The sequence below is a fragment of the Onychomys torridus genome, chromosome 5 (assembly GCF_903995425.1).
Source record: "Onychomys torridus chromosome 5, mOncTor1.1, whole genome shotgun sequence".
Lineage (NCBI taxonomy): Eukaryota > Metazoa > Chordata > Mammalia > Rodentia > Cricetidae > Onychomys > Onychomys torridus.
The window spans coordinates 85,539,809-85,566,117 of record NC_050447.1 but is presented as its reverse complement, the minus strand read 5'-3'; the positions used below and the strand labels follow the sequence as shown (position 1 = coordinate 85,566,117).

Here is a 26,309-nt window from a genome sequence, read left to right as displayed (position 1 = left end):
CCTGCTTTCGATCCTAACCAGCATCTAGGCCGGTGCACAGCACACCCGCATTGGCCAGTCTCTAAACGTTTTCTATCAGAGCACACAGGTTAATGTTGGAAGTCAGCCCCAGAAAAACGTGAAGGAGACACATACAATTAACTCACTGCAATTGTGAAATTGTTCTGCAACTTATGCTCGATGTAGAAGATGGGAAATTGCTTTCCAGAGTGTGAGAAGATGTGCATTTTTTTTTTTTTTTTGTACTCCTACCCCTTCACCCCGCAGTGAACTTCGGTTTGAGGCATATATCTATAGAACTTTATAACAATTGCATATCAAGCATGGGGTGGACAGTGGGGGTCAGATTGGAGGGAGCTCACTGATGTTGTCCAGGTAGCTAATGGTGATGGGTGGAACTAAGGAGTCTGTGGGCCGAGGTGGGGGGTTCGGCCAGTGCTAATTACGGAGATAGATTAGATGGCTGAATGCCATGGGCTTATGTCTTTGACTTCTCAGTTTCCTCTTGGCTTCTGGCACTCGTTTCCCTGAATTGCTCCTGTTCCTTAATTGTGGGACCTTAAGGTTTTGACTTGCTTATTCAATGCTCTCTCTAACTATGCCTTTCCTCCTTGCCTTGGGGTCAGTTTTGATTTCTTTATGGTCACTGCCTGCTGCTTCACTGAGCTCCAAACTGGCCTGAATTTGCAGCAGTTCTTCATAAGCTCTGAATGTCTGAGTTAGCATGTGTTATCTGAACTGTTCTCCCCTCTCAAGCCAGTCATGGCATTGAAAGGTATCATGCATGTCTGGAGAAGGGAATGTTTCATATGTTGACAGACAATGATTAGAGCAGGGTCCCTATTTAACTGCAGAGGTCCAGAAGCAACCTGGAAGGTCAATGGCTTTGTTGGCTCCCACAGATGTGGCTTAGGTGGCATGACTTTTTCTGCCCCCCTTGGTTCCCAGTGAAGTATGCCGCTGTCTGAGATAAGGTCAGATATGACATCATGGTTCCAGTAGAATTCACCAGAACTCTATGTCCCTGATGAACAGAACCAAATGCTTCGCTGTGAGGAGGAAGATGGGTTGACATTGTTTTCAACAACTCCTCCTGTGTTCTGTAGGTCTGCTGCCATAACTTTTCATTGTGTAATCAAGCTCTACTGTCCTAGCCACCAATTGAACACCTTAAGGCCATATACCCTAATCGTGAAGAGTGTGGACTGTAAAACTAACCCTGGAAACTAGGGTTTCTATTCCAACTCTGCTGAGTACTGGTCCATGAACCTGGGCGAGTGTGGTCAGCTTTTCCTTACTGTGACAAATATCTGAGTAAATTAACTTACAATTTACAAAGGTTAATTTTGCTAACAGTTTTGGATGGCCCATCCTGTGATCAGTTGGTTGTTGATTTTAGGCCTGGGGCAAGACAACACATTGCAATGGGAGGCATAGAAAGAGCAGGAGAAAGAATGGGATCCTGTTCTCCTCTACAGGGGCATGCCCTTAATGACTCGAATACCTCCCCCCAGGCCTTACTTCTGAAGTTTTCTGTCTCCTGATAGTGCCAAGTTGCAGATCGTGGCTTTTAACATATAGACTTTTGGAGGGTGTTCCAGATACATGCAATTGACGATTTTCAAGCCTCAGTTTTCTTCTGTGAAACAGGCTGATGGTTGAATTCACTGTAGATGATGAAGCTCCATAGCATAGCACCCACATAAAGCCAGGGGCCAGAGTCGACGATTGTTATTTACTAAATTCCCTTTTGAAAAGGGGTTCTCCCCACTCTGCTATGGGATCAGTAACCAAATGACTTCTTTTTTATAGTGACCCCTTCTGTCCTCCCTCCTCCTTTATGGCTGACACTTTGGTCTAGATTGCAGTCTGCTGCTTGCTGACCTGGAAAGCAGCCAGAGTCTCCTACCTTTTTTAAGATGGCCACTGATTATTTGGATTTGTCACACAGAGTTTTAACTGCTGTGCTACTCCAAAAAGCCAACTAACCATGTGGGAACACCTATCGCTAATTTCTGTTACTAATTTCTGTTTTCTTTTGGTTAATTAATTATTTTTTTTTAAAAGATAGTCTTGTGTTGTACAGGCTGGCTTCGAACCTGCCTTGTAACAGAGGATGACCTTGAGCTCCTAATCCTTTTGTCTGTGCCCAACAAATGCCCAGACTGCAGGTGTGCACCACCCTGCCTGCCCATTCTCTTTTTTACACAGTGTATTTAGTCACTTTCACACCACTGTGCCCAAATGCCTGACAGAACCGGCTTAACATGGGAAAGGCTTATTTGGCTCATGGCTGCAGAGGGCTTTTAGTGGAGAAGGTATGGTGGTTCAGTCCTTGGTGATGAGAGCATGGCACCCTGCCGTGTTAGCATGGCAGCAGAGCTCTTACTCTGGCACCAGGGGCTGTGTGTGACCTTCAGAGGCCAGCCCTGAAGTGACTTCTGCCAGCTGGGCCCCACCTCCTCACAGCACCACAGTCTTCAATATAGCAGCGCCATCAGCTGGGGACCCAGCGTTCCAAACACTAGTGCATGTGGGCATTCTCGATCAAACACTAGTATCTCTATGTTAGGACTAGCTTTCACTGTGCCGTGACAGGAGTGTACTCTGAGAAGGGAATTTTTCCACTTACGATGTATAAATTGGCACTGTGGATTGCTTCACTGGGTATGAGCCCATTTGTCTCTCATGGGAGAATTTTGCCCTTGGTATGTGACCTTCATGTGGTCTGAGATGACTGTGACTTGGGAAGCCGCACCCTCTTCCTCTCTGGGTCCTCGCTTGTTTGTAGCAGTCATTGCTGAGAAGTTTTCTAACTGTCCAGTAATCCAGAGAGTGCTAGACTAATGGTCTCTTTTGCATTAGCCCCGTTGAAACGAATTCTTTGCCTTGATAGTCGAAGCGTGGTGGCCCTGTATTGCTGCTTTATTCCTTCTTTACCTTAAATGTAAGAGTGTGAGACGGGCGGTGGTGGCGCACGCCTTTCATCCCAGCACCCGGGAGGCAGAGCCAGGTGAGTTCGAGGCTAGCCTGGGCTACAGAGTGAGTTCCAGGAAAGGCGCAAAGCTACACAGGGAAACCTGTCTCAAAAAACCACCACCACCACCACCACCAACAACAACAACAAAAGTAAGAGTGTAGAACATGCAGACAATAATGGTTACTGTTTCTGTCCTTTGAGGTATAGGGGTCTTAGCAGTTGCTAAGAGTCTCTGCCTGGCAAGAAGTGGAATACAAAGTAGTAAGAATAATTACTCCTTGTTCTTTCTAATCTCTGTTGTCCTGGGTAGGTGATGGCCAGGTCTCCTGTTGTCCTGGATAGGTGATGGCCAGGTCTCCTGTTGTCCTGGGTAGGTGATGGCCAGGTCTCCTGTTGTCCTGGGTAGGTGATGGCCAGGTCTCCTGCTGTCCTGGGGTATGTGATGGCCAGGTCTCCTGCTGTCCTTGGGTAGGTGATGGCCAGGTCTCCTGTTGTCCTGGGGTAGGTGATGGCCAGGTCTCTTGTTGTCCTGGGTAGGTGATGGCCAGGTCTCCTGTTGTCCTGGGGTAGGTGATGGCCAGGTCTCCTGTTGTCCTGGGTAGGTGATGGCCAGGTCTCCTATTGTCCTGGATAGGTGATGGCCAGGTCTCCTGTTGTCCTGGGTAGGTGATGGCCAGGTCTCCTGCTGTCCTGGGTAGGTGATGGCCAGGTCTCCTGTTGTCCTGGGTAGGTGATGGCCAGGTCTCCTGTTGTCCTGGGTAGGTGATGGCCAGGTCTCCTGTTGTCCTGGGTAGGTGATGGCCAGGTCTCCTGTTGTCCTGGGTAGGTGATGGCCAGGTCTCTTGTTGTCCTGGGTAGGTGATGGCCAGGTCTCCTGCTGTCCTGGGGTATGTGATGGCCAGGTCTCCTGCTGTCCTTGGGTAGGTGATGGCCAGGTCTCCTGTTGTCCTGGGTAGGTGATGGCCAGGTCTCCTGTTGTCCTGGGGTAGATGATGGCCAGGTCTCCTGTTATCCTGGGTAGATGATGGCCAGGTCTCCTGTTGTCCTGGGTAGGTGATGGCCAGGTCTCCTGTTGTCCTGGGGTTGGTGATGGCCAGGTCTCCTGTTGTCCTGGGTAGGTGATGGCCAGGTCTCTTGTTGTCCTGGGTAGGTGATGGCCAGGTCTCCTGTTGTCCTGGGTAGGTGATGGCCAGGTCTCCTGTTGTCCTGGATAGGTGATGGCCAGGTCTCCTGTTGTCCTGGGTAGGTGATGGCCAGGTCTCCTGTTGTCCTGGGGTTGGTGATGGCCAGGTCTCCTGTTGTCCTGGATAGGTGATGGCCAGGTCTGCTGTTGTCCTGGGTAGGTGATGGCCAGGTCTCCTGTTGTCCTGGGTAAGTGATGGCCAGGTCTCTTGTTGTCCTGGGTAGGTGATGGCCAGGTCTCCTGTTGTCCTGGGGTAGGTGATGGCCAGGTCTCCTGCTGTCCTTGGGTAGGTGATGGCCAGGTCTCCTGTTGTCCTGGGTAGGTGATGGCCAGGTCTCTTGTTGTCCTGGGTAGGTGATGGCCAGGTCTCCTGCTGTCCTGGGGTAGGTGATGGCCAGGTCTCCTGCTGTCCTGGATAGGTGATGGCCAGGTCTCCTGTTGTCCTGGGTAGGTGATGGCCAGGTCTCCTGTTGTCCTGGGTAGGTGATGGCCAGGTCTCCTGTTGTCCTGGGGTATGTGATGGCCAGGTCTCCTGCTGTCCTTGGGTAGGTGATGGCCAGGTCTCCTGTTGTCCTGGGTAGGTGATGGCCAGGTCTCCTGTTGTCCTGGGTAGGTGATGGCCAGGTCTCCTGTTGTCCTGGGGTATGTGATGGCCAGGTCTCCTGCTGTCCTTGGGTAGGTGATGGCCAGGTCTCCTGTTGTCCTGGGTAGGTGATGGCCAGGTCTCTTGTTGTCCTGGGGTATGTGATGGCCAGGTCTCCTGTTGTCCTGGGGTATGTGATGGCCAGGTCTCCTGTTGTCCTGGGGTAGGTGATGGTCAGGTCACCTGTTGTCCTGGGGTAGATGTGGTCAGGTCACCTGTGTTATTCAAGAACATTAGAAAAGCACAGAGCAGCCTGTCGTGATGATGCATGCATGTAATCCCAGCACTCAGGAGGCAGATGCTAGAGGATTATGAGTTTAAGGCCAGCCTGTGCTGTATAGCAAGACTCTTGTTTCAGGGAGGGGAGGGGAGCACGGACAACCTAAACTTTGCTCTCTTTAGCCACCCACCCCCACCTCTGTTTTTCCATTCCTTGGCTCATGGTGATGGCAGTTCTTAGGAATTATAACCATGGTATAGTCTTGAGTTTTCCTGGGGTGATGATGGAGAGGCCTCAAACCCAGGTCACAGAGCTGGCGCTACCCATTGAGCCATCTCAGCTCCTGCCCACTACTGTGACCTCTGCAGGAGCATGCGCTACAGTTCAAGAATGAGCAAAGACAAAAGGCTCCTTCAGGAGCGTCTCAGTTAAGGGAGAAAGACCTGCTGGCTGGTAGACTTTTTTGTGTGGCTGGCTTTTTAAGGACTCTCAGAGGGAAGGGGGTGGTGGCTGGAGTGAGGGAAAGGACAGTGGGAGACGTTGGATTTGTCCAAAATTTCTTTAGCAGCTCCTTCCTTTTGAAGTGTCCTCCTGGGCGTTGCTGAGATAAATACATTTCCTTTTGTGTGTAATGAAGGCCCTGTTGTAGATTAACTTTGGGGCATGAAACCAGAATTCCAGTGTGCTAGGGCATCAGTCTATTTCAAGAACTCTGCTACAAGTCCAAAATAGAAACTGGCTGCGTAGTGAAGAGGGCTCTTCCCTGTCTGTCCCGGAGTTACTAGGTGGGAGAGCCAGATATGGTCTTGGGACTTTCTGAGAAATTTCGATTTATTAAGATAAATGGTGAAATTCAGCAATGCTTAATGGTGGTAGGACCTCATGACCTTTACTGGGTATTAATGGTTGTTAATGGTTTGGTGTTTAGTGAAGATTTTTTTAATTAATGAAAGAAATGAAATGTGGAATTGAAATCCACTGTTTCCCTTCCCAATGCTGTCTCCCTTTCTTCCTGAAATAATTGTTAATAGGAATTAGTCTTTTTACATTAAAAAAATGTTTTGACTCTCTCTGTGTTCATATATACTTATGTATATATACATATATAATTTATTGTACTTTGACACATTATAGCTGTGTACTTATGGGTACCAAGTGATGTCATGATTTGTGAAGACAGCCTGGAACAAGCAAACTAAGCTCACCAACAGTTCATCACCCCAAACATTTGACGTCCATGTGTAGTTCTCAGGGACCTGCTGAGTTCAGCACAGTTACAGGAGTCCAGTTGACTCCCCTGTGGAGCTGAGACGGTGTTTCTTTGATGGGCTTTCTTGGTTTCTGGATGTGTGCAGTGTTAAGTGTTTACTGACCGGAAGGAAGGATGAATCACATGTATCCTCCCACGTGCCTTTTCACTCTGTCTGCTTTGATGCTTTCTCGCCATCCTGATAGAAACCCGGTAACATTGTCAGTTCTGAATGTGTCATTGTTTGTAGTCTGAGGTCCAGCATAAATTAACTTTGAAAGATGGTTGCTCCTACTCCAGGAAGTTTTTTTTTTCCTATTGGGCAATTTCCCTCCCTTTAGATAAGAATAATTTATGTCTGGCTTTTAAATGTGTTTTATACATAAAAGCTATAAATACAAACATTTTAAGGATTTTAAGAATATTTTTGACCACTACAGCCTCTTTAAAAATAAACAGATGAACAAATGGGTTTTTCAAGATCCAATACAGGGATTGTGTCCTGTCTTCTGATTTAAGTGATTAATATTTCATACCTTCAGCTATGCTGGTCTGAAATGATTGAAGAGGGACTTGTTAAATGTTAATACGCCTTCTCAAAAAGAAGAAATGAACAGGCCATCTCAGCTGATTTTATATAGACAAAAAGAAGAGAGAGAGAGAGAGAGAGAGAGAGAGAGAGAGATCATTATATGTGTCTATAAAATATCATCATACGTATTGTGTAAAGCCTTCTTGATGTGACTGCTTCTGGGTCACCCACACTCCCATCAGTAAACTAAGGCCATGCCCTCCCCTTCTCTGTAAGTCAGCCCGGTGAACCCATTGGTTTCCCAGGGTGGATGGTGATGAAGTTGAGCTTTGGTTTGTCATTGGGACCTTATAAGGAGAGGACAGACTTTGCTTTGTTCCCCTCTCCCTCAGGGAGAAATTCGAAGAACAGGTAGTAAATTCACTTATTGGTTAATGCAGTTGTGTCTCATGGTATTAAGAAATAAAAAAAAAGTTACAAGGATGAAAGGTTGAAATTGGTTTCAGTAAAGAAGGATTTATGTGTGAACATTAAGTTGGATGGATGAGTGTTTCCAGAATGGTAAAAGAAAATCAACCTGGAAAGTGATTTCGAGTTATAAAGGTTTGAGTAAGTTATTTAAGGCATGTAAGATAAAACTTAGAGGTGATATTAAAGTTTCGAAGACCTAAGCTCAACAATTACAAAAACTGGCTAAATGTATATTGAATCAAAGTTTATTTAGAAGTATCTATCTGTTAAAATATACAGTAGTTAAAAGTTCCAGATCAGTGTGACTGATCTTCTGGATGTTTAATAACCAGTCTTGGACACTATTCTAATGTGGTCAGAGGGACTAAAAAGAATATATTCTTCTTTCCTCTCCAAGGCCAATGAGGTCCCAGGGGATTGTAGTCCATCTCTAGAAATGTTCTGCAACTGTGGGAAGTCACCTGTTCTTTTGTTCTGAGAAGACATGGAAACCCTAAGCAATGGATTGTAAGCAGCATCCTGTCTACAAAGAGGAGGGTATACACACAGGAAAGATTTCCTCAGTGCTGCCAGGGGAAACTGCAGCCAAGCCAAGCGAGGCCTTTCCACATCGTCCATGATGCACAAGTTGTAAAAAGGCTCCAGAGAAGGAGTTTCCTCACAAGCCCAGTTACCTCCAAGGGCTGCATCTTCAAGTGGCCGTAACAGTACAAAACCAAAAGAATTAGTTTTGGCTACTGTCTTAGTTGATGCTTTATAGCTGTGAAGAGACACCATGACCGCAGCAACTTTTATAAAGGAAAACATTTAATTGGGGCTGGCTGACATTTTCAGAGGTTTAGTCCATTATCGTCATGGCAGGAAGCATGGTTGCACCCAGGCAGACATGGTGCTGGAGAGGAGCTGAGAGTTCTACATCTGGATCTGCAGGCAGCAGGGAGAGTAAGCCACTGGCCTGGCTTGAGCTTTTGAAACCTCAAAGCCCACCCCCAGTAACAACTTCCTTCAGTTATAACAGACCTTCTCTAACAAGGCCACATGTCCTAGTCCCTTCAAATAATGCCACTCCCTACGAGCCTAGGGGGGCCATGTTCATTCAGGCTACTGCAGCTACCTGTGTGGTCTTAAATACTCATCCAAAAGGCATAATCAAGATTAAAAAGCATATTTCTTTAACAGTTCAAGGGACTGCAGTCCTCAGACATTATAATCATATGAAATGCCATTTGGACAACTATGTCTCACTAGTGATCCTCTACCTGATTATTTATATATAAATAAATATATATATATATATATATATATAGTCCAGATATAGGACAAGACTTTTTTTGGTTTACGTCATCCCTACAGTGTCTATCTATAGCTGAGAAAAACAGGCTTACCTTCTTAAATACAGAGGCCAAATCTAAAAGCTGTACTTACCAACTATGGAACACTAGTTCTGGAAGAGTGCTTCTCACAGTTATAATATGGCTTTCTGTACCCTAACCATCCACATCCCCTGATTAAAGGGAGCTGACAGATGCTCTGTCATCAAACAATAGGATTCTATTTCTCTGGCTGTAACTGACATCTCTAGCAAAGCTTCCAGGTGCTTATTCCTTTGCTGGAGACTGATGTAGCAAACAATTCATTACAGGTACCTTAGCCTTCTATGGGGCTCTGGTACATGGTCTAGCCAGCCAGTTGTACAATGACATTTCATGTTCCTAAATAAAACATGTTAATCATGATGTTAAAAGTTTTTCCTCATTGAAGTCATCTCTTAATGCTCCTCACAAAGGTGTGATAGAGGAGACCCAATGGTTGGTTCTGAACTTACGCTGGCCAATGAAAAATGTCTCAAACTTTCACCAAATGGATGGCCTTATATCTTGTAATGGACAACAGTGACAGAAATCAGCAGTCTCATCAACACCTACAACAAAGTCTGCGGAAGGTGTTTTGGACAGGTTTTCTTGCCCATTCTCTCCCTCTAATAAAGGCAAAACTGCCCTGACTGTTTTCTTAACCACTCTCTCAGTAGGAATTACACTAGTGTCACAGTCTCACCCTTGTGTGTTCCAGATGCCACCTTACTCACATAACACACTCCAAGGATGCATACTGTCATCTTATGCTCTGGATCTTTGCCCTGTGTTAAGTTTGATTGTGGCCCCGTAGATGGGCCCTCCTCTGAGGCACTCCTTTAGTCAGCTCAAAGCAGTTGAGAGAGAGAGAGAGAGAGAGAGAGAGAGAGAGAATGAATATGAGCAAGAGATCTCTGTGCCTCCAGGCCCCTAAAAGCAGTTGGAGTGACCTCTTGCCACTCTACGCTTTTTTTTTTCCAGAATTCCAACTGAAACAGCTGAACTGAAGTCATATTTGCATCAATTATCCTCAGTCACCAGCCCTCAGAAAACCTTAACGAAATTTCAGATTAGCTCAGCATCCTTCAGGACCCATTGAATTCTCTGACTGATGTGGTACTCCAAAATCAGAGGACTCGGTCCTCTGGCTACCCTTAAGGATGGGATTCAAGGCCTCCTCCAGGAGCAGGGCTACTTCTGCTCCAGCAAATCCAAGCTTGTTCAAGATGGAGCCAAAGACAAAACTTCAGTGACAAGCCTCCTCCCACGGAAGGAAGGGCTTTGTGTCCCTCCCATCCTGGCTCCCCCACTTGCTCATTCTGTTCCTCCTTATTATCCCCCTACATTTTATCCTGCCCTTCAAGTGTTTTACAGAAGTTCCTCCTGGATCAAATCAGCCTGTGTTTCATGGGCACCACCTTCCGTCACCCCTGTTAGGGTGCCCTCATCTCTGACTTTTCAAAGTGAAATACCCTTTTCTAGCCACAACCCCTTTATTTTTCCCCTCTTCCTTTGATCTGATCCTTTTATGGACTCTATTCCCCTTATTCGCCACACAAGAGAGCTGGATACCTCTCTTAAACAGAACTCGCTAACCTTTAAAGGTGGCCAATTACCCTTACCTCACTGCTAGGTCTGTCTGCCCACTAAGGCCCAGGGCTTCTGGGCTGTCAGTGTCCCCTCATCAAGATGGACCTACACCCCTTTGAAGCTACATCTTTACATAACAACTGACCCTTTTCCAGGTTCTATACCCATAACTGACGTCCCAGGATAGCCCCAGTTCTTTAGTCTCTTTCAGTTCCTTACTCTCTCTGCAGTCCCACATGGTGAGCCATCATTGTCCTCCAACCTACTAACCATTGGCATCCTTCCCGTTCTGACCAGACTCACCCCAGCCCCTTGAGACACAATGTGAGTCTGTCCTCGACCCTATATGGGGAGCCTGTGTCTATGGGCACCCACCTCCTCTCACTGGGTTTTATTCCCCCCCCCCCCCCAATTCCTCAGCAATCTCTGTTCCACTTTGTAATCAATTCACTGTTTTTAGCCCCTTAACGATTGTTTTTCAGAGGTTTCTTCTGGAGCACATGATGATGGCGAGCACATGATGATGGGATCACATGATCTATGGCAGCTGATCAAGTTAAAGTTCTCCTCCTGCTACATAAAGTCAATACAACCTATGACCCCTTAGATTCTGGGGACAGAACCTAGCCCCTACTTCCACGGTTCCCTTTCTTCAGGAAGTAGCCAGTGAGAGAATATGTCATTCCCTGCATATCTGTCCTCAGGATCTGGAATGAAGGGGTAATTACCCAAAAGCCTCAGGTGGGCCGAGAAGTTCTGGAAGGAAAGCTGACTGGACTGGTAACTCCTGGGGAAGCTTCCAGTGAGGAGACCTACATACCAAACCTGAAGGTATCTTCCACTTCCAGACTGCAGAGGAATTGACCTGCAGATGGACATTCCCATCCCCAAAGGTTCCCCTTTTCTGTCCTATAAAACCTCCATGCCTTGTGTGCACAGACTTACTTCTTGGAGAGATTGCGGCCATTTATTTCTGTCTAAAGAACACTTCTGCTTTGGACATGCCGGCCTGCTTTCTTCGGTTTCTAGTTAGCCTCCATCAACCCCAATCTAATCCTGCTTGTTGGACATTTTCCTGTGGTAATACCTGTATTCAAAAGATCCCTAGTGGTCTTGTCTTTCTCCCTTTTCTTTTTGTATGGACACAGCCCTGCTCCCATCTCTTGTCCCAGAGCTGAACACCATGCCTTCAATTAAGTTTCAGAGTTCTGATGGAGAGATGTTTGAAGTTGATGCAGAGATTGCCAGTCTGTGAGCAGTCTGTGGAGAAGCTGTGAAGCCGTTCTTCCATCTAGCATCAGTACAGACATACTAGAAAAGCTCTCTGAGCGACGCTCCCGCCTCCAGCACCACGAGAAGGAAAGTGAGCAGCCGGCCAGGACTCCTGAAGGTTGACCATGGATTTTCTGAACCACATCAACAGTTTTCTTGATGTCATGCGAGACTGTTGCCAGGATGACTGAAGGAGGGCTCTTGAGGAGATTCCCCAAGCTCTGCGTATAAAACACGACTGTCCTGAGGAGGAACAAGCCGAGGTTCAGAGAGCAGTGGTGGTGTGACGGGTGGTGTGTGTGCCTGGCACTGTTGTACTGGAGGGCTCACTCCAAATCCCAGTTACACTGTGCCACTTGTTACAAACCAGCAGCAAACCAATTGTATTGGAATAACATTATCCTCATCCCCTGCATCCTTTGAGTAGATTCCAGTAGATTCCAGACCCGTGCCTGAGTTCCTTCCAATATGGGCAGAAGTTTCTCCTCTTCTTTTCTTTCTTTTTATGTTTTGTTTTTTGAGACAAGGTTTCTCTGTGTAACAGTCCTGGCTGTCCTGGAACTCCCTTTGTAGACCAGGCTGGCCTTGAACTCACTGAGATCTGCCTACCTCTGCCTACCTCTGCCTACCTCTGCCTCCTGAGTGCTGGGATTAAAGGTGTGCGCCACCACCACCCAGCTTCTTATTTATTCAAGAAAACCGACTTGTTATTCTCCGTGGAAAGTGCATTGGGGCTTTCTCTCTCTCTGTAAAGTGATTTCTTCCTGGTTAATCGTCCTGCCAGTGTTGGAACTTTTCAGAGATGGTGGTGGAAAGCAAACAGAACTATGGAACTGGACCTATAGTGGAATGGACAGATGTGGTCTCCACTCATGAGCTGGAAGCTGGAAAGGGCAACTTGCAGTTGGTGTACTGAGTGCGTAGTTAGGCTCCTTCCTTCTAACCCATTAGAACAGTTCCCACTTACAGGACCTTGGGACTGTGAACATGCCTGAGAGTATCTGAGCATGTCGGCTGAGGTGGTCATAACAGTCCTCTGTGTGGAGAGCCGTGGGAGGCTTGGGACAGGTGTACACTTGGAATGCTGCCACTGGTGCAGGTCCTCTGGAGTCTGGATCCGTTCCCCTGTTCCATTGTTCCTCATGTCCTGCTGTCCTCAGCGCAGTCAGCCTTATCCTTTTCAAAACACAAACCTGTTGTGTAATCAAGTCAGTTTCTTTGGTCTTTTGACTGCTGTCCCTTCATTCTGGCCCGGGCACACACGGACACGCACCTGCTTGCCTGTTACCGGCAGCCATAGTTCTTCACTTGGGGTGCCTTTCCTTTGCTTGTCCCTGTGGGGTCTTTGTTTTTCATAGTCTTTTCATCTTTAGCCCCACTCTGCTTTTAACTGAGGCAGGTGGGTAAGGGGGAAATATGTGGAACATACCACGTGTTCCTGTGTGGACATTAAATAAATTTTAAAAAGAAAGCCAACCAAATACCCTTTTTTAAATATTTTTTTAAATTTTTTTTGGTTTTCCGAGACAGGGTTTCTCTGTAGCTTTGGAGCCTATTCTGGACTAGCTCTGTAGACCAGGTTGGCCTTGAATTCACAGAGATCTGCCTGCCTCTGCCTCCCGAGTGCTGGGATTACAGGCATGTGCCACCACTGCCCGGCCAGCCTCTTTTTTTAATTGGATTTTTTCTTTGACAATTTTATACACGTATCCAGTGCATTCTGCTTGCTCTCAGCCCCACCCTCTCTTATCTCCCATCCCTGTCACCCTCCCTTTCCTACAAGCCCCTCCCCCTTTTGTGAGCCATGAGGGGACTTCAGCGATGCCATCTGTGTGGCTTTGGATTGGTGCTCTCAGTTGGAGCCTGATGGGCTCCAATAGTTGAAACACCTCCCTTTGCCCTGTTTAATTTTTGTGGCATTAACTCACAGTGGTTTATCAATATTATGTGCTACCAGCAAGTTGAGCACTGTGTGCGTACACAGAAGCTCTTTCCTCATGTCAGTAGTTATAAGTTGTAAGTAGTTATAAATCCTTTCTGGGTTGGCCATACCACAATAAAGCCCACTCCTTGTAAGTGTTCATGCTTGGGGTAAAAGCACATGATGGTCTTTTTGGTCAGGAATAGTTAACAAATGACTGAATCTTCATAATTATTTGTTTATTGTGGCTCTTTTGTGTACTAGGTACTCCAAGAGACACAGTGATATATCTGGTAGATAATGTTTCTATATGTTAGGTGCACACAAGTACACATGGGAAGATTTTTCTTTCATGTCTGTAGAGAGTAGGAAGCGGATAGTCGTGCTGAGACTGGCTAGGAAGGTTTGGATAGTAGAACGTGATGGCATAGACATGTACACTGGTGGCATTGCAGATCAGGTGGGAGTGGCTTGCTCAGGATGTAGTAGGAAGATGGCCAGACAGGGTGATTGGCTGGGTGTGAACGGTAAGGAAGTAAGACTCTAAGATTTGTGATTTGGTATCTGGATGGTGGTCATGCCATTGACAGACAGGCTGTGCGGGCAGATGAGCAGCTTTAGGAGGTAGCAGAGAGGCACCCAGTTTTCAGTGTGTTAGCTTTGGGGTGCTGGTGTGCTAAGGGAACACGGCACTTGGCTAATAGGTGGGCCTGGGGTAAAGGTAGGTACAGGAAGCTGGAGATGGTGGCATGAAGGTGGTAGTTATAGCTTGTTTTATTTCTTTCCTTTTCTTTTTGAGACAAGGTCTTGTGTGTAGCCAGTGCTGGCCTGGAACTCACCATCCTCTCACCTCCGCCTCTTGAGAGCTGGCATCAGAGGCTGTGCCACCAACATTTTCTGGTTCAATAATACCTCAGGAGTCTGTTGTGTAAACACCTTAGCTGGCTGACTCACCAGGATCCATTGAGTGCCTATTATTTGAAAGACCTGGGCAAAAACTTACATTCTTAAGTATAACCTAAATGGTATGTGGCCAGGAGTGGATGAGCCATGCAGGAGGTGAAGGCTGAGGGCAGCCTATAGCTCTTGAGGATTTATGATGCAGAGCTTGATGGCACTTAGAAGACCAGGAACAGAGGGTGGGGACTTAGTTTCCGTTTGGGGGAGATACTGGCTAGGTGCCTGCTTTGCAGCCTGTGACTTGAGCCTTGGTATTTCAGTGTGGGGAGTGTAAGTGCTGTGTGAGCCTTGGGTCATGTGTGTGGTTGGTCTATAATCTATTTTATTGATTTTTGTGGTTTGTGGAAACTGAACAATTGAACTTACTAGAAAGCCATGGGTAAAGTTTGGAAATCATATTGCTTTGTTTCCATGTTAATGTTGGAAATGCCTTTGATGGTTGAAGAATATTGGGCAAAGTAATTGGAGCGTACTTAAAATGTTTAATCCACTGTGACTATGTCTGTGTGAAATCACACTACTTCAATTAATACTTATTTTTATTTTTTTGAATTTGCTGGAGATAGAACTGAACTCCTGGCACATGCTAGGCCAGCAATCTACCACCGAGCCAAACCTCCTGCCCAAGTAATTCTTCGGAAAAAAATTAAAACAGGGCAGCTGCAGGTTATGAAGAGGCCAGCAGCTTTGCTTTGGAAGTGTTATTCTAGTCCAGTCCACACCACTAGTTACAGTGTTGCATTCAACGTCTCAAAAGCACGTGGTTGGAGAAGCCCCACTAAGCATGTCATTTATGGGCACTAGAGGAAAAGCACTTATTTCAGAGGACAGTGGCTCATTCTCTGTCACCACAGCGAAGGTGTCTAGCTGGCAGGATCCAGGAACTCCACTCAGCAGATTTGCCAGTCTTTTTTTTTTTTTAACTTGTGGCTGTATGATAATTTTTACACACCTTTTCCAGTAAATATACCCACATCCTACTGAACATTTAAGGACAGGTCACATGTCGGCAGAGCCTAGTAGACAGGTAACTCTTCAGACATCCATGTTCTGCTCCTCTGTGGACTACTACAGGGAAGTTGGAGTTGCTGTCCATAATTGTTCCTTCTCTCTCTCTCTCTTTTAAAGATTTATTTATTTATTATGTATACAGAAGAGGGCACCAGATCTCCTTGTAGATGGTTGTGAGCCACCATGTGGGTGCTGGGAATTGAACTCAGCACCTCTGGAAGAGCAGTCGGTGCTCTTAATCTCTGAGCCATCTCTTCTGCCCTCCTTCTCTCTCTTATCTTTTCACAGTTACAATAATATTTTAAAACCATTTAGAGCAGTGGTTCTCAACCTTCCTACTGCTGCGACCCTTTAATACAGTTACTCATGATGTGTTGACCCCCAACCATAAAATTATTTCATTGCTCCTTCATAACTCTAAATTTGCTACTGTTATGAATCGTAATGTAAATATCTGTGTTTTCTGATGGTCTTAGGTGACCTCTGCCTGTGAAAGGGTCATTTGACCCTGCAGAGGGGTCAAGACCCGCAGGTTGAGAACTGCCGACTTAGAGACTCAGAATGGTTGGCTTCCTGAATGATTGAGAATAACCAGGTTTGGCATCCTGGGAGCTTTTGCCAGATGAAGGTGTGGTTAGTGGTTCAGTGGGGTTTGGTTTAAGGCCTTCCTTCCCTGTGTTAAAATCCTCCTGTTTGGGGCTAGCTCGATGCACTTTTACCTGGAGCTTTTTACTCTTTTAAATGTACGGACCACCTGAGAGTCTAGTGGTATCTGTCAACCTTAAAGTCACATCACTGAATGGGAAGCTGCGATGGATTTGGGGAACTCACTCTGTGATGGTGAAGTTTTTTCTTCTTCTTAAAAAAATCTATTCTTCTCTCATATATTACATCCCGACTACAGTTTCCCCTTCCTTCCCCTCCTCACCTCCCATCTCTCCCTGCAACCTCCCCTTGCTTGAGATCCACACCTCCTCCACCTTCCCTCAGAAAAGAGAAGGTGTCCTGGGGACCTTAACCAAATCAGGCATAACAAACTACATTAAGATCAGGCACAGATTCTCACATCAAGGATGGATAAGGCAGCCCAGTAGGAGGAAAAGGGCCCCAAAGGCAGGCAAAAGAGCCAGAGACATCCCCATCCCCACTGTTAGGAATCCCATAAGAACACCAAGTTACACAACTGTAACATGTGTAGAGGACTTAGGTCAGCCCCATACAGGCTCCCTGATTTCCGAGAGCCCACTTGAGTCCAGGTCAGTTGATTCTGTGGGCCATGTTCTTGTGGTGTCCTCGACCCCTCTGGCTCCTCCAGTCCTTCCTCTCCATCCTCTGCAGGACTCCCTGAGCTCTGCTTAATATTTGGTGTGGGACTCTGCGTCTGCTCCTATCAGTTGCTGGATGAAGTCTCTCTGGTCTCTCTGATGAGGACTCTGCTATGCTCTGGTCCCAGAACACTCTACAGGCAGGACAGACTGTAGGTCGAAGGTTTTGTGGCTGGGTTGGTCTTCTAGTTCCTCCACTTGAAGCCTTGCCTGGTTACAGAAGATGGCCGGTTCAGGCTCTGTGTCCCCCATTTCTAGGAATCTTTGCTAGGGTCACCCTTGTAGATTCCAGGGAGTTTCCATTGCACCAGATTTCTACCTCACCCCCAGAATGCTCGTCAATTCCAGTGTCTTTCCCAGTATTTCCTCCCTCCCTTCCCCTTCACTTGATCCCTCTGTTCCCACCCCCACCCACCCCCAGTTCACCCTGAAGTTGATTCTGTTTCCTCTTCCCAGGGAGATCCTTGCGTCCTCCCTTAAGTCCTCCTTGTTGCTTAGCCTCTCAGAGTCTGCAGACCGTAGCATGATTATGCTTTACTTTACAGCTAATATCCATTTATAAGTGAGTATATGCTGGTGAGTTTTAAATTATCAACTTGACACATTCTAGAATCAATCACTGGGAAGAGAATGTCAATGAGGAATTTTCTAGATCAGATTGGTCTGTGGGCATGCTGTGGGTGCTTGCCTCCATTGCATTAATTGATGTAAAAAGGACCAACACAATGGCTGCTACCATTCCCAGGTTTAGGTCTCTGCCCTTGACTGTGGATGTGATACTGCCTAGCTGCTTCAAGTTCCTGTCCTGATGTTTCCCAATGATAGCCTGTAATCTGGAATTGGAAGTTGCTTAAACCCTTTCTCCCCTAAGTTGCTCTCCCCCACCCATCCCCAGGGTGTTTTATCACAGCAACAGAATTGACACTAGGCGAACCTGCCTGTTTTGCAGAGAGGAAAAAGCTGAGCCCCCGAGGAGTGTGGGCTTGGCTAGTGCCATGTCGATATTTCCTTTGGCTCCACATCTCCTAACTCTCTGTAGGTCTTTTTCTTTTTGAGTCAGATTCTCTGTCTAGGTCTTAGCACTCTTCATTAGTCAAAGTTTGAACTACAATTGTCTGTTTTTATGTGGTTTGATGTGCTAAATATTTTTTTTTTCATTTTTATTTATTTATTTTTCCTGTTATCAGCTTGATACAGTACAAATTCTTATCCTAATAGTAAATGTTTCATTGAGGTTTGCCCATTAATTGAATAAACCCAAAACTTATTATAAGCCACAGTCTTCTTAGGGTCCCCCTATATAGCCTCCCTGGTTTTGTGGGTTGTAGTCTGGTTGTTCTTTGCTTTATATCTAGTATCCACTTATGAGTGAGTACATACCATGTACATAACTACCTTACACCCATCAGAATGGCTATAATCAAAAACACTAATGACAGTCTATGTTGGAGAGGATACGGAGCAAAGGGAACACTCCTCCATTGTTGGTGGGAATGCAAACTTGTACAACCACTGTGGAAATCAGTATGGTGGTTTCTCAGAAAATTGAGAATCGATCTACCTCAAGACCCAGCCATACCACTCTTGGGCATATATCCAAGGAATGCTCAATCATACCACAAAGATACATGCTCAACTATGTTCATAGCAGCACTATTTGTAATAGCCAGAACCTGGAAACAACTTAGATGCCTGTCTCCTGAAGAATGGATTAAGAAAATGTGGTACATATACACAATGGAGTACTACTCAGCAGAGAAAAACAATGACAGCATGGAATTTGCAGGCAAATGGATGAAACTAGAAAATATCATCCTGAGTGAGGTAACCCAAACCCAGAAGGACAAAAACATTTTATATTTTAAATATCCAAACTTTGGAGATGGTGTTTTTGGACAGTTATTCCCTTATGTTGGTGGTGATTTAGAGAAGGCCATGCTAGATTGACTTCTGTGGTACTGTCTGAAGATACTGGGGACAGCATGGTAACCCAGTGTGGGCTTATTAAGCCTTGCCTAGACTCATAAGCAATCCAGTTAAATTCAGGCATAATTGGTTGAGCATCTACTGCTGTCATAGTCTGAGGCTGTGAATCAGCCCTGTGCACAGAAGGTGCTCCCAAGATGCTTCCTGTTAAGGGAAGTGCATGTCCTCAGCACACTCATGGAGAGGATTCTTCCTTCGGTGTTTATGTGCATTTCTGAGACTGAACTCAGGCCACCTGCCTTGGGCACTAAGTGCCTTTACCCGATGAGCCATCTTGTTGGCCCTGCTCTTCCTTCCTGCCCTCTCCCCTCCTTTTGTCTCTCCATCCTCCTCAGGGTTTCATATCTAGTCCAGGCCACCTATAACTCGTGATCCTCCTCCTTGGCTTTGAAGTGTTGAGATTCTAAGTGTCTTCCACCGTGCCTGGTGCCCTTCATCCCTTCTTAGAGTTGGAACAGTAGGATTAGAATGTTCAGGGAGCCTTCTCCATCGGCCACCAGAGGTCCTAGGTCAGTCAGATGAAGAAAGTTTTATGCAAGTGGAGTATTTTATAATCACAATCTCCATGATCTCAACTATACAGAGGCAATCCTTGACCTCTAGACAGTGTGTGGAATAACCAGGACAGAAGGTGTGGAATAAAGATGTTTGGCCTTCCTGAACTCATTCTGTGTGTATTAGAATTGGTATTAATAGCATTTTGTGAGGACAAGTGAGGTTACTAAGTAGAAAGCCAGCCTTACATAGAGGCGATCCCAAGAGATGCTGGCTGCTGTCACTTCTGTCTCAACACTATGTGTACCCAAGGAAGCAGATATCACGTGCTAAGGGCTTATTGGTCATTGGTTTTTCCCAGCAACACAGTTCTTAGGTGTTTTAGCTATATGTTCTGTGGCAATGAGAAATTAAATTTGTGAGGATAAGACATCCCACAGACAATGTACTCAGGAGCTGGAGAGAGGTTCTACCTTTCAGCAAAGCATTCTATGGTGCACTAACCCAGGGTATCGTCACTGAGAGGGAGGGGCCATGCCAGGGTGTTAAAACATCTCTACCCTGTGTCTGAATGTCAGTTTTGTCAAGTAGTTGTGGAGTGAGTGTGTTCATATGGCTGAGGTGCTGAGGACAATTGTGTATTTTGAGACAGGGTCTCACTGTATAACCATGGCTGTTCTAGAGCTCACTGTGTAGAACGTGGTGGCTTTGAACTTATAAAAATCTGTCTGCCTCTACCTCCTAAGGGCTGGGATTTAAGGCATATGTTACCATGCCCAGCGCTAGAACAGTTTTTTTTTTTTTTAAATACTGTTACCATTTTATGTTTCTGAAAAAATATTGACTCTGATATAAAGGAGTAAATACTTTTTTTATCTGTAACATAAAAATGAGTTTATTTTGTAACAAAACTCCATTTCCTTTTAAAACACCAGCCCCTTATGTCTTCTTACCCTTCTTCAGGTACCACTGGAAAGAAACATTACATTATGCAGATTAGTTGCTGTGTTTTGTTGGTTAGGGAAAGCTTTATGGGTCTGTGTGTGATAAAGACGGGTCAGTCTGGAGCTGGGGAAGAACGGTCTCCTTTACGGTATTTGATTTGTTTGCGAAGCTGAATGCTTTATTGGTCCTAGCTGTGGTGTGGTAACTGGTCATCATTATGCTTGGAAGGTTCAGATACTGTGGAAGAGCAGGTCCTTCTCCAGAGCAGCAGATGGGATTAGAGGCGGAGCCCCTTTTGGTGGTGTTTTTGCAACCCCGGAAGATGGGGTAGCACAGGTCTGATTGCACTCTCCTCCTTACATTCCCTGAGCTGTGGGGAACAGCAAACCAAGTATCTCCTCCTATCTACCCCTTATGCACTTCACCTACAAAGTTAGAGGCCAATGTGTGTGTGGGGGGCACCTGTGTGAATCTGGAATGTAAGCTTGTAAAACTGTTTTTATAATAACAAAGTACTTTAGAAATCTAAAAATGTGCGTTCTGAGTTGGGACCCCTGCCTACTCTGAATGTTAGTCGGTGATTTTCTTGGCTCACATGCTCTGGCTTCTCCTCCCTCCTCCGCATTAGTGCTTTTCTTTCTCAGAGCTAGGTTCATGGTGGACCCTCTGCTGGCCTGGCCTTGTCTCACAGATGGCTGCAGCCTCTCTTCTCCATCCTGAGTGATTCATTCCAGGGTTCAATATCATCTTCCTGGAGAAATTCCTTGCTCACCCAATGCAAGGAGGTATGCTTGCTCACTGTTCACAGTTGTTACCCTCTCAGAGAGAACATTCTCTTTTCCTTTAGTGCTTATCTCATTTTGTATTCTTTGCGTCAGTGTCCCAGCTGCTTGGGTGTTGGTTTAGCTTGCTGGGCTATGCAGGGAATAGGGCTCTCTTTAGTTTGTTCTTCATGATAAGCCCAAAGCCCAAAGGCAGTAGTAGCTGGTGCATAGGAAGGACGTTATGGTTGTTGACTCACTGAGTGGATCCAGTGAACAGTGAGATCAGTGAATATTTCTGCAAAGGGCTAGATAGCAAATATGTTCATACTTTTAGCCCTCCTGGTCCCTGCTGCTAGTGCTCTGCTCTGTAGTGGTTCAGGTGGTATGTAAACATGTAGATATGGGTGTGTTCCAGTAAAACTTAATCACTAGAAATAGTGATGGCCCACCTTGGCCTTTGCTGGCCTCTGAACTAAGCAGGTGGCAGAACATAGTGCATAGGATGCACTTTAGTCCTGACATCTGGAGTGACATTGACATCCTTCATGACTAAGGGTTTAGGATGAAGCCAATCCAGGCGGATACAGCAATTGGTCTAAACATTAACCAGAATGAGTTGAGACAAAAAAATATTTACTGATCATATACTACATGCTAGATACTTGGAACCAGACACAAAGCTGATGGTAGGCAAAGGCTTTGGTCCTTGAATGGATCCTGCCTCTTGAGAAATAAGCTAGCAATTAGTCATAATGCCTTTAGTGTATGGATAGTATGCATCCTGTTAAAACTTGTAACAGAACTATGTGAAGACATTAGGAAGACCCAGAGCTTGGAGGGAGTGGCAGACCATAGAGCTTGGCTTTGAAGTTTGAATGTAAAATCCTTTGACTTTACAGTCATACTCAGGTTTAGGTCCTCAGCCCTCATCTTTCTTTACAGACTTGCGTAGTTTTGAACTTCTTACTTAAGAGGCTCTTGTGAAGGTGAGCTGAATGAGGCTTCTAAGCTTCTGAGCACGTAAGCACCAGTGCTTGAAGGTGTGCAGGCCACACTCTGGCTGTATTATAGTAAGCACTTGATTCAAATATAGGTCTGGGTAATTCAAAACTGTGGTCTTCCTATTCTTGTACTTGCACTTGTTATTGCCATTAAAATTGCATGTATGCATTTTTGCATTACATGTATGTACAATGTATGCACTGATGATAAAGTTAAAATCCATACTGTGTAATGTATTCCTTAGTTTGTCAAAAGTGAATGCACTATTAGTGTTGAGTGATTTGTAGGGATTTTCTCTGCCAAGTGCTCCATTGGAGAAAGAGATTGAAAGTAGAATTAATTTTTTTAAAGATGTAAAGACATTTTGATGTGAGCTGACCTTGTGTATCCCTCTGACTGTCTTTTGCTTGTCTTTTACCTAGTTTAATTTTTAGTCTGTTGGCTCAGTTCTACCTGCAGGGACAACAACCATGCAAACAGTACCCCTGCAGGCACTCACTGTCTGTCTCTTAAGACAATGAAAGCAATCATGCAAACCCCTGCAGGCACTCCAGGCCCTACCTCCCCCCCCCTCCTTTTCAAAACAGGGTTTCTCCATGTAGCTTTGGAGCCTTTCTTGGATCTCGCTCTGTAGACCAGGCTGGCCTCGAACTCACAGAGATCCACCTGGCTCTGCCTCCCGAATGCTGGGATTAAAGGTGTGCACCTGGCTGTCTCTTAAGACAATGACAACAGCCATGCAAACAGCATCCCTGCAGGAACTCCAGGCACTCCCTCTTCAGACTGGGACAGCAACCAACCCCTGCAGACACTCCAGGCACTCTCTTGCCCTCCTGTTAACAAAGCGTTTGTCTGTCTGCTCAGAAGGCCCAGTGCTGGTGTTTTTTACTTTTCTCACCACTTTGCATTGTGTCCCTTTGATCAACTTTCCACCCTGGAGTCACCCATGTAGTGAGTGAAGCTGGCGGAGAGGATGCTTTCTGGTGAGTCATTTTTGTGCCTCCATCCTTCTTCAGCATCTGCAGCAGCACTGCTAGACAGATTTTCTAAGCCCTGGTTGTAAATGTCCTTTTCCTCACAGTCCCCATCCCACAAATTGACCTTTGAGAGCTTTCTTTTTTAGTTTTATCTCCCACCTTTACGTCAGCATTTACCTTGTGCGTTATACCAACTGTCAGAAGCAGTTTCCTTATCATGCTGTGTGCTTCCTACAGGCAGTGTTCACTCAGGCTGTTGCCGTAGCATAGATTGATACTCAGTCTTCGTCATACTGTTTGTACCTTTCTTGATAGCTGATAACGTTGTTAATACTCACTGTCAGCTTGACTGGATGAGAAGTCATTGAGGAGCCATGCCTTTGGGCATGTCCTCCAGAGCCTTTCTAGAGAGGTTGAACGGAAGAGGAGGCCTACCTTGAAACTGTGGAGTAACTGTGGGCCTGGGCCCCAAGCTGGAAATGTCATCTGAATGACTACATTCCCCTGTTTGTCTCCTGAACCGCTCAGATGGGAGCACATTTTTGCTGCCAACCATGATGGCCTGTAACCTCAAGTGTGAGCCAAAATAAATCATGCTGCTCTGAAGTCGCTGCTCATCAGGCATTTGGTCAGAGTACTGAGAAAAGGAACTAACATAGTTTGAAGTGACATTTTATTTAGCTCCTACACTCTAGGGTTTGGGGGACTCAGGGATGGCGTGTTTGATTTCATCAAAGCAAACCCCAGCATTAATTGAAATCTCAGTCACCTCGGGGAGATTTTGCTGGTCACCGCCATCCCATCATTCCAGCTAAGTCAGTTCAGAGCTCAACCAGGTTTCATGCCTGCATGATATACCAGGCAAGGTATACCCATAGTGTGGCATCTGGAGTCAGCCAACTGCAGATGAGAAATACTAAGAAATAAAAGTGTCTGGCCAATGCTCTGGAATAGTCTGAAGAAAAAGTCATTGCTGTGTTTGATTTAGGTGGTGGGACCTTTGACATTTCTATCCTGGAAATTCAGAAAGGAGTATTTGAGGTGAAATCCACCAATGGGGACACATTCTTAGGTGGTGAAGACTTTGACCAAGCGTTGTTACGGCATATTGTCAAGGAGTTCAAGAGAGAGACAGGGGTTGATTTGACCAAAGACAACATGGCACTTCAGAAGGTTTGGAAGCTGCTGAGAAGGCTAAGTGTGAACTCTCCTCATCTGTGCAGACTGACATCAACTTGCCATACCTTACAATGGATGCTTCTGGACCCAAGCATTTGAATATGAAGCTGACTCGAGCTCAGTTTGAAGGCATGGTCACAGAACTAATCAAGAGGATTATTGCTCCATGCCAGAAAGCTATGCAAGATGCAGAAGTCAGCAAGAGTGACATAGGAGAAGTGATTCTGGTTGGTGGCATGACGAGGATGCCCAAGATTCAGCAGACTGTGCAAGATCTTTTTGGCAGAGCCCCAAGTAAAGCTGTTAATCCTGATGAGGCTGAAGCTATCAGAGCTGCCATTCAGGGAGGTGTGTTGGTTGGTGATGTCACAGATGTGCTACTCCTAGATGGCAGTCCCCTCTCTCAGGGTATTGAGACTCTAGGAGGTGTCTTTACCAAACTTATTAATAGGAACACCACCATTCCAACCAAAAAGAGCCAGGTATTTTCTACCACTGCTGATGGACAAACTCAAGTAGAGATTAAAGTCTGTCAGGGAGAGCAAGAGATGGCTGGAGACAACAAACTTCTAGGACAATTTACTTTGATTGGAATTCCCCCAGCCTCTCGTGGAGTCCCTCAAATTGAAGTTACATTTGACATCGATGCCAATGGGATTGTACATGTTTCTGCCAAAGATAAAGGAACAGGACGTGAGCAACAGATTGTGATCTAGTCTTCTGTCGCACTAAGCAAAGATGATTTTGAAAAACATGGTGAAAAACGCAGAGAAATACCCTGAGCGAGACCGGAGAAAGAAGGAACATGTTGAAGCAGTTAATATGGCTGGAGGAATTATTCATGACACGGAAACCAAGGTTACCTGCTGATGAGTGCAACAAGCTAAGGGAAGAGATTTCCAAAAAGAGAGAACTCCTTGCTGGAAAGGACAGTGGAACAGGAGGAAACAATCGACAGGCAGCCTCTTCACTTCAGCAGGCATCATTGAAACTCTTTGAGATGGCATATGAAAAGATGGCATCTGAGCGGGAAGGTTCTGGAAGTTCCGTTACCGGGGAGCCAGAAGGAAGATCAGGAGGAGGAGAAACAGTAACAGTGGCAGCACATTGTGGAGCCGGAAGTACAACATGCCATGAAGCTTGGGAGTAAAGGGACTTCCCGAGCACAAAGGGGCAACTTCAGTCTTTTTACTGTGTTTTTGCAGTATTCTATATACAATTTCCTTACTATATAAGTTTAGTGACAATTAGCTAACTCATTTAATGGGTGATGAATTCAGCAGTAGCAGGTTCACACTGTTCTGTCACTAGCCTGTTATTTTCAGCCACATGTAAAGGGGTGGGATGGGGCTGTGTACCAATCATCATTAAGGTATATCTGGCTTGTGCTGAAGTGGCCATGTTTTCAAGGTATAAAACCCATTTCATATCCAGTGGAGGGAGTCTGTCATGGACCTTGAATTGAGACTATATGTAGATCCTTGCTGGCCAAGAGTACCACTAGAAAGAATGGCCTATGTGTATGTGGGTGGTCCTTCAACTGAGGCCTTGCAAGACTAAGCTACCTGTGCCATGGTTTGTAGGTGTAGAAGCTAGGTCAATGGATAACAGCTGTGTTAGCCATAACTTCATAACTGTGAAGTCTCTCGTGGTCCTAAAGCATATGTTTCTAGCTATATCCTCTTGGCTGGTCTATGTCTGGCACCTATATCCTTGATGATTCTTTTCATCCATTCTGGATTTTTTTTTTAGAAAAAATAAAATTCCAACAACATCTTGAAAAAAAAAAGAAAGAAAGAAAAGTGTCTGTATTGAACGTATGCAGTCCTTGTTTTGCTTGCTGTTATTTCCTAAACAATACAGAACAACAACAATTTTCATAGTGTTTCTCTTCTATCAGGTATTATGAGTGACCCAGAGATGATTAGCATGCACCGGAGGGTGTGTGTGGGCCCTGTGCAAACACTAGACCGTTTGAGGAAAGTATTTGAGCATGTGTGGAGTTTGCCATCCTGGGGAATTATGCAGCTAATCTGCCTGGAGTACTGAGGCCAGGCCACCTGGGCCATGGTGCCTCACTTCGTCTTCACCCCATGTCCCAGAACTTAGGATGGAGTTTCTATCTAGGTTCTTGGACTGTTGGTCTCAATTTCTTTTCTGGAGATGGAGTCTTGCCTCTGACTATGGGCCCACAGCCGTGGCCCCAAAGGATCCCCTCCTAGATATGAGCATGCTACCTACCTGATTGCTGA

At 45.7% G+C, this 26,309-nt stretch overlaps 1 protein-coding gene and 1 pseudogene across 4 annotated transcripts in view; both read left to right on the top strand.

The window, feature by feature from the left end:
- Mpp7 (membrane palmitoylated protein 7) overlaps positions 1-26,309 on the top strand; it is a 217,419-nt gene that overhangs the window by 14,563 nt on the left and 176,547 nt on the right. The gene's annotated exons all lie outside the window — the stretch shown is intronic.
- On the top strand, positions 13,847-25,151 carry LOC118584606 (annotated as a pseudogene).